Raw genomic sequence first — 9,914 nt, forward strand, 5'->3', positions numbered from 1 at the left:
TTCCTTCACAAGCCGTGCCTGATGTATTTGTGCTCATCCACATGATGCACCTACTCCAAAGGATTCCCTTTGTGCACAAACGCTTTATTTCTAAACGAAGCTCTTGTTGCATGTGAGAATTTTCCTCCTCATCCCATGCCACAAAAATGAATTTTGAAAATGTTGTGCTCTTTATTTGTCAAGATCAAGGATCATCTTTCCAAAATTAGATGTCACCAAAGAAAATTTCAACATTAATCTTCAATGTGCTAGTTGGGCCTAATAGGATAACCCAAGTCACAGAGTCATGTTTTTTGGGGCCTCATACAAGAAAAGTGATATTTTCAATATGTGCCAACCGCATGACTAAGGCTATGTTTTGGAACCTAGAGAAGAAATCCATGTCATTCATGATTAAAAATAGCTTGGCAACAAATCTCCCAATCCTCAAGTTTAAAATATTGCAATTTGCATGCTAGTTAAAATGAATTGCTTATGTAGTGGTTTTCACAATTCTTAATAGGAGTAGGTGCAACACACACAAACACGCATGCATGCATGCACGCGGGACTAGTTTGATAAGGTTTTTATTGAAGGGTTAAAAGAGGAACCTTAAATGCTTCCTCTTTATAGAATTTCATGAGCTCATGAGGGCTCATGGAGAGAAAGGTCTTTCTCAAAAATTAAATAGGATGCATGAACTCTTCCCCATGATGAGCTTGACTTGCATGTGGATTCCTATCTATGTGAGAAGGAGAACTAACAGTAGCATCTAAAAACATTACATCACCTATCAAGTCACTTGTTATTCCCATCTATCTCCTCCCAATCTTGGTAAATTTGGATCATAAGTGTATCCTATCAACACTCATGCACCTTATGCACAAGAATACATTATCATTAAGATTTTATAGAACTTAAAAGTTTGTCTTTTTTGACACAAAGAAGTTTCTCAAAACTTGAAAATTTGAAGAAGACTCAACAATGTAAACATTCTCTTTACAAATGAGTTCATTGTAACATTTTTAGAATCAATAAAAATATCTATCAAAATTATGAAACTCAATTGTTTGAGAAGAGCAATTGTAGTGACTTGCATGAAATTGACATGTGAAACATCAAAGGTAGATGTACATCAAGCAATGTCAATGATTTTGTCATTTTTTTTCTTTTGAATTTTCTCTTTTGCAAAATGCACAAATGTCCAAAAACACATGGTTTTAACCATTTATTAAGAGAATCTTTAGGAATCTATTTGTGAACAAGTGGATGGACTACGCAATATATATAAGAGAAGTTGAGCTATGCGGGATTCTCTGATGCCTTGTTTTTGCATCAATGAAGTGATCATAGCACTAGAGGTCCCCCAGCTAACTCATTAGCAGGATCCTCAAAGAGGCCTTGCCTCCTAATGAAGAGCTTACACGTAAGAAAATATGAATGGGAATGAGATTTCCCAACACCAAGTGTATATGCAAAACATCAATGCAGGAGCTCAATCACATTAATGATGGAATTTACTTACAAAGTTGCACAAAATACCCATGGCACCATAAAGCAAATAGCTCTTCACTTGCCATTAAGATCTAATTAGCCTACTAGCTTACTGAGAAAGAAACTAAATGCATTTTCTGAACATTATGCCAATGGACATCAAAGAGTAATGGATATTGCTGAGGCAAAAAACGTGGAATTTTTTTAATCAAAGACTCAGAGCAATAATGCATGACCATGATAATGGCAAAAGCTCCCGAAACTATATGGGAGGCATTTCCAAGAGGCACCAAGTAAATTATTACCCAAACTTGTTGCATAGTTTCAAAGAAAAAATCAAAAGCACGCAATGTTTTTCCCCCTTACTTCATCCAACGTTTGGCGCCTGTAGTACCCTCTACAACACCTTTTGTATATAGGCAAGGAAATTTTGTTTCAAAAATCAAGCAACTCATACCTCAATTTATTTAAAAAATTTTGAAAACTTGCCCTTTCTTGCTTCCAAGGTATGCAAATTATTACCCACACTAGTTGCATGTTTTCAAAGAAAAAATCAAAACCATACAACAAGTGAGTGCCTTCCAAGGTGTTCCAATTGCAACACATTCTATGAGAAAAACACCCCATAAAATAAAAATAAAAACATACAATCTTTTTTCCCCTTCATCCAAGGTTTGGTGCATGCACACCTTCTACAACACTCTTTATATAACAAGGCACTTTTGTTTGAAAAATCAAGAAACTAATAACTAACTTTCCTTTAAAAAACTTGAAACCTTACCCTTTCTTGCTTTCAAGGTGTTGTGGACATGACACCACCTAAAAAGGAAAATCACGTTTTCAAAAAAATACCCAAATGATGAAAGACCATTAGGGCTTTGAAAAAAAAGTATTTAGTGAATCATTAACATTTTTAGAAATATGGGAAAAATATTAAACACATTCGTCAAAAATCTTATATAAGTTTAAGAAATAAGTGTTTAGGGTTTTGTCTTTAGGCTTCTCCCGTATCTCCTCTACCATTCTTTCTCCCGTATTAATTCACTTGTATTTTCTGCAATGAAAGTCCTCAGTTTTTCATGAGCATAAATCAATGTGGACAAAGGTTTGAATATTTCATTGTATGTGAGAAATGAAGTAATGGAATAGTATGAATCCCACAATGGTGTGTCATTTTCAGCACGATGAGGAGGAAAGTATCAATCCCGTAGCTTGCCCTTGAAGTACCATTGACAAATCCACATGGAGGCTTTGAGTTATTAGGATATTTGATACATGGTGAGATTTATGATGTCCATCCTTGTACAAAGAGCCCTTTGTGAGATCAAGAAGAAATTATAACTAAAACTTATCTAGGTAATATTCAAAGATCGTATTCAAAAAGAGATAAAGTTGACTTATTGCCTTGCTTTTGAGAAGTATTGGCATTTGGCAAATTTAAAGGTTATGTTCAAACTTATCTTTACAAGGTAGAAGTAACCCAGCTCACATGCGAAGAAATCATTGAGAAAAACACAATTGACATTGATTCACATTTAAAAGTTAGTTGAACGCTTTGTCCAAAGCAATGATGTTTGATGCAGTGGAGGACAAAGAAGTTCATGAGTTAAAAACCAAGAAAACATATTACAAAATAAAATATGTAAGTACCAAATGGCAAAGAATCATGACAGCAATGCTAGAACCTAAGAAAATGGTTATGCTACGTGAAAAGCATACGTAGTCCATTGTAATGAGAGTTTTTTGTAAGAATTTATTGCATGAGGCAAGAATAATGGCACAAATTCTAGAACCTAAGAAAAAGCTTATCCTTTGTGAAAAGCATATGCAATCTACTTTACTGAGAGGTTGTTGCAAGAATCTTTGCATGAGGCAAGTGATAAAGATGAATGTGAGGCCATATGCTTTACTATTTGGAGTAAGATAGGCATTGGTAGACATATCCATATTATACAAGAGTTTTTGTGCTTCTTACATCAACAAGAAAAATTGGATTCAAGGTCCAACAAACCTTTATTATATATAATACCCATGATTAATGGGGTGGCAATTTGTAATCAAGGGTATCAATGGTTAACACAACTATCACGTGTATATATTAGAATATTTGAGCAATACTCAAAGATAGAGTGATTCACGAAATTACATAGGCAACATTAAAGCACATCTTCAAAGATAAGGTATCGCCATATATCTCATCTCCAACAAATAATACTAGATGGAAATGTGGAGTATCAACATCATCTTCTTGTAGGAATGATGAAGAAAGTCATTTTGGATAAGTTTGTAACTTTAAAACACCACCGACGTAGAAATTGTCAAAGTGTAAGATCTACATTGAATAGATAATGCCATCTAGCAATGTAAATGTGAATCGATTCATGGAAAATGTATTATTTGCAAAAGCAATCAATCTCCATCATGTGCATGATGCTTGAATGTTATATGCTTCTTAGAGGGAGGATGGTATCTATAATTTAATGCAAATACATACTTTTGCATCACCATTGATGGAATGAATCAACATACGACCACCTTACCAAGGTATAGGCATAGACCACCACAAATGAAGGGTAAAAGACTCACTTGTGTGGAGTCCTAGTACATGTATTTTGACCTTTCATGATGTATGGATAGAATTCCTACATAATCATGATATTAATAAAGTGGTAACATTTATCATGAAGTTAATAAAAAGGAGAAGAGGGATGTGGATGTTTGCCTCACATGTTGTGCATATAGTTGGATATCAAGTAGATACATATGTAGTTTAAGCTTGATCCTTGTTGGTTTATGAATATTTACCTCACATGTGGTTGGAGGGAGGATAGAAATAGTTATGCTTGATGCTTATTGGTTTAAGAATATTTGATTAAGTGGAGGTAGGTTTTCTTCTTATTGGTCATATAGTGAGAACAATAGATCAAATCTTTAGAGTGATTTCTAGGGAATTTCATGAAGTAAAGGGATGTTCTAACTATGAAGGATAAGCTAGCCCAAATAGGAAACAAAAAATGGAGGTGACAAATTGAACGAACAACAAAAAATGGCAATCTTGGAACAATGGTAGACTAGTTATCATTTATAGAGTCACATTTGAAACAAGGAGATGATGCTTTGATAGGCCCACTAATTTGCATTATTTCAAGCTTAATATATGTGATAAGATGGGTTATAACACTCCAATTTTCAAATGGAAGTACTGTTCAAGTGATGCAAAAAATTTATGGAGTCACATGGATGCTTTCTGGATAGAGTTATTCTAGTGGAAGAAAGACAAGGTTCATATAGAGTAAGAATTGTCATCTCTTGATCTTGAAATGAACTAACTTCATTATGTCAAAAGAGAACCCAAGTATGTATGTTCTTGTTAGTTTTGGTACACGACACAAAATAGCAAGAAGATAAAACCATTTTTTGCTTGTTAAAATAATTTATCAAATAAAGTCATTCAATTATATTTCTCAGGGGGGGGGGGGAATTCATTCAATCATATTGAGGAAGGTATTGAGCCTTTCTTTCCTTGAGGTTTACTATTGTTTGAATCTTTTTCTAGAGAGGGCAAAATGGTAGTGAGACCTTCACATGTCCTTTTAAAGTAAGGGTACAAAAGAATGTGTTGCCTTGCAGGGACAAGAGATTAGATCTTAATTGGCTTTGAGAGGAAACTAAATGTGAAATTTTGCAAAATAAAATTTATCAAACTAATAGGCCACATGGTACATTGGACCCCAATCTTGGTGCTACTCAATGTGAATGAAAGAGTCTTCTTGATATTTTGATCATATGGGCACATGATTCCAATATTCCACATATATATTAAACTATTTCAAGAAATCATGGACTTTGAAAATTCATGTAGAAGAATGACTAAAAGAAAGGCTTAACTGGAATTCACACCAACCCAAATGGAAACTAGGGGACTTCAACAAGAGAGAAAAATTTATGTGGGCATTGATTTATGGATTAACAAGAGTGAGAATATGTAAGATTGAAAAAGGCCAAAAAATTTGTGGCATGTTTTTGTGTGTCTGTGTGTGTGTGTGTGTGTGTGAGAGAGAGAGAGAGAGAGAGAGAGAGAGAGAGAGAGAAGCTAGACTAGTAATTCATGGGAAATGGCACAATTTCATATATTTGAATTGTAGGCATAGCTCACCAATGCCGAGGATGTCCATTTCTTGAGCAAATTAATATTTGAGCCATGAAGGCCATTTTTGTGGATGATAGTAGTTAACTCATTGCTTATAAAAATTAATCTTCTGCATTGAATGGAAAATGTTCAATGCGACGCTCCAAATGTTAGAACTATTCTTGAAGCTATACTTGACAATTGAATAGACATGTTTAACGGGAATGCAAACCATATGCTATTAATGGTAGCAATCACAATACATTGTCTTTCGTTATGTTCAACAATTATATGGCAATGCCAAATGCAAACTCAACATTTCAAATTTCATCACTCAAACACCGACACCCCCACCACCATTATCGGAACCTTTAAACAAAATCTTAAACATTTTTTGGGGGGGGCTCAAAATTGCGGTCGAGGCCCCAAAATGGTTCTAGACCCCCAAGTGTTGGGGGGTCTGCAACCTTTATAGGGGCTTCTACCAATGTTTTTGGGCCTTTAAAAAAAGAATCATCACTTAGTACCATTTTTGGGCCAAAGGAAAAGGGACCAAAAATGGTGGTGGACTTCCCAAAACGATTGTAAATCCCCAACACTAGCATGCGGGGTCTACAAGCATTTTGGGGCTTCCACTGCCATTTTTAGCCTTAAAAAAAAACTCTAACCATTTATGGTCCCTCATTGCCCTCTTTGGGCCCCCAAAGAAAAGCTTTTTGTGGGGGGCTATAAATGGTGATGGAGGCTCCAAAATAGTTGTAGACTCCCAACACAAGATGCCCACATTGGTGGGTATACAACCATTTTGGGCCTTTTTTTTTTCTTGGAGGGGGGGTTGCAAAAATTGCAGTGGGGGACCAAAATGTGGAAAGGATATTGGGAATGCTCAAGAATGTTGCTTTGAATATTGCCTAATCATTGCCTAGTAGCACAAGATAGCAATTGAGTATTGTGTACGTGGAGATTAATAAGACAGGGCTTCAGTTTGAGCCACAAGTGTTGTCTAGCAGAGCCTCCTTTTGAGCCACACAATGATTGCAATCGAAGGCAAGGCCTCAAGAAATAGAATAACAAACTAGATGGACCACCCATAGCTCATAAATAATCAAGTTTTTATTAGTTCTAAAGGCTAGGGTTTAGAGTGATTACATAAGGAAAGAGGCTTAGTTTGAGGAGTATAGTGCAAAAAAGAGCCATACCACTCATAGAGAAAGCTAGAGTAATATTCAAGAAATAAAATCACACAAGACCATGCCAGGTGGCAATGAGATGAGATCCATCTAGAATTGGATGGGACTCATAGGAGTTTGAGAACTTTCATCACAAGGTGAAGGTAGTTCAACCTCAATAATAAAACACATAAACTACCAATAACTCCTACATGGGAAGTCTATTTGGATTGGCTTGATGTTTAATTGATGCTTTATCTGAGCACACAATGCCATACATCACCTTTTGGGGAATATTCTTTCCTTAGTCATATCTCACAAAAATTGTCAAGCTTTTCTTAGAGAATAATTTTCCTCTTTAAATTCTACTCGTCAAATGGTCTATCTCACCAACACTAGTAGGTCAGCTTGTGACAGCATAGGGATGGTCTTAGATGGTTTAAATGGAAATCCTAGGGGAGGTCTTAAATGGTGAAAGGGTGAATTCTTGAAAATATATAGGGATGGTCTAAGATGGTGAAAGGGGGAATACTTGAAGTGGTAGGAACCTGAGAGATGACTTCCTCCTCAACTCAACTATCCCGATCATCTTCGCCAAAAAAAAAAGACTTGGAATTAAAGTACATGAACCACCATTTGAAGCTCACTACACAACCATATAGCTGTCTTGGCTTATCCCCAAGTACATAGAGCTCATGAGGAAGGTCTATAGGATAGCCCTAGCATAGCAACATTTGCATTTCTTACCATGGACATTACCTACACAAAATGTCTAAGTTCCACAATCCATGTACTAATCAATTAATGCAATTGGTCCAACACTAATGAATGAATGTTCTTGGCCCAAGCTATCATGCCAATAGCCTAGGCCATGGCTAAGTATATCACGAATTCTTATTTATCGTATTTCTTAATCTTAGCACTAGGGTGTTCCACCCTTAGATAATAGCCTCACCACCTATGGCAACTCATGGTTAGCTAGGGATGTAGCATACTTCTTCCCCTCCAGGAATTCATGTCCTTATGGGAAACCTTGTAGATTCACATTTCCAACCTATATCCTATAACATGCTTAGTATAATCATGGACTTCACTATCCGAATATACCTCTTCCAATTAGTAATTGCCTCAAGGCATATACCCTCAACATATTCACTAGTATGATGTATCCTTAATAGTTGCCATGATAATTTAAGAATCATTGACTAAGCTCAAACCCAATTTTCTTCCCAAAGAATTGTTTGCCAAGACGTGTCCAATCAACTTTGAGCTTTCGGCATCAACTAAGTTAACTTGTAATATCCAATTCCAATACTTGTCTAGTAGGTATGTAAAGAGTATTGACTTGGTAAGTCCTACAACTCTCATCCAAATTATCTCCCCCTATCCTTATTTTTCCTGGGATAACCAATGAAAATTACCTTAAAAATATTTCTTCCTTTTCTTGAGTTATACACCAAAGAATATAGCAAGTCAACTTGACTATAGTATTTCTCTCAAAATATATTGACTTGATTAACACTTGACCACATAGTACTAGACATGCATTTTCCATTCTATATTCAGTTAGATTGTAGGCTTGTAGATACAAGATTGTTTGTATACTTGCTAGAATTCCATGTAATAGCAGATTTTCAATTCCCAAATCCATCTTGATCTACTAAACAAAACCCAGGTTTATGAGATACAAATTCTTAACAGATTGGACATAATCTCGATGTCCTAAAAAAATCAAAACGCCAATCCTTACCTATTGGAGTCATCTTACATTCTCAAAAGTCATATTCTTAATATCATTAGAGCTCCCCACCTAGATGTCATGCCATAAATGACCAAGGCATACATACATTCGTGTAACCGAATTATTACTTGATCTTACAAAGATCTTGCATGGCTTAATCTGAGAATGATAACAAATTAATTAGCCAATTTTGTTTGAATTTCTCTCTTTGTGAGATTTCAAACTTAAATATATTTTAGCGCATTTAGTCTTTTGAGCTTTTATCTCTTCTTTATTTTAAATTCCCTTAAGTGTTCCATACATTTGAAACTCACTCCTGTGTTTCCATTATAACATAATCATTTAAAAACAAAATTACCAAACTTGTTTTATGCAATGACATGCCACACAATTTTGATTGCTTTCAAAAATAAAATTGAGTATGCACCATACATTAATAAGAATGTTCAAAATTTTGCACCATTAATTTCTTTTACCTCTAGAGTCATAGTCCAAATCAACGTATAGTTTTTTTCTTGTTGTCTTAACTATGTAATATTACATTGGGAAAGGCTAAAACCACCTTTATCTATGACTATTCAAGTGTATCATGTTTTCTTTGCCATTCTTAGACCTTTGCTCTTTCTACAAGAATACAAGAATGTGCATAACCAAGATCTTGCACTTTTATATCATTGGTTCCATTTGATACATTTTATGAATTGGCTCCATATTTTGTATTGTCTGCAATTGTTTCTCACCAAAATTCATTGGTGGGCTCTCCTTCATTCATGTTGACCTTCACCTTCCAAATTATTTTTTGCGCTTTTCAATGACTTGGAGGACTATTTGGATCCTAAAAATGTTACAATGCACATCATTGTTTGTTGTATTTTGGAACATATCTATCACAAACTTTATGTGTTAGTCTAGGGAGTGTCCTTCTAATCTTAGTTTTGTCCCATCCATCCAACTTGTATCACCAACAATAGAAAGGAAGGAGCTCAAGGTTCAAGTCATCATTGTTGTAATCCCCATAGGAAAATGTTTTTATCACATCAAGAAAGAAAGAAGTTCAAGTTTCAAGTCATCATTGTTCCAATCCCATATGAAAATTCATCTTGCAACATGTTCTAATCACATCAAGAAAGGCAGGAGCTCAAGGTTCAAGTTATCATTGTTCCAATACCCATATGAAAATGGTCACATAAAAATACAATGTCTAGAGTGGTTCACACATCCCGTATATGGGCTATTATCTATTAAGGTAGTATTCCTATCATTGCACAACCTCCAAATGCTTTCCAAACCTTTCCTAGTATTTTTAACATTGCTTCCATGCTAGGCTTGTTAGGTTTGAAGAGCAAGGCATTTTTTTGTATGTAGCTATTTTCTTGTTCCCACACCATGAAGAACAAGCGAT

The sequence above is a fragment of the Dipteris shenzhenensis genome, chromosome 28 (genome assembly GCF_047967505.1).
Source record: "Dipteris shenzhenensis isolate YYH24624 ecotype China chromosome 28, Dip_SZ_1.0, whole genome shotgun sequence".
NCBI classification, from domain to species: domain Eukaryota; kingdom Viridiplantae; phylum Streptophyta; class Polypodiopsida; order Gleicheniales; family Dipteridaceae; genus Dipteris; species Dipteris shenzhenensis.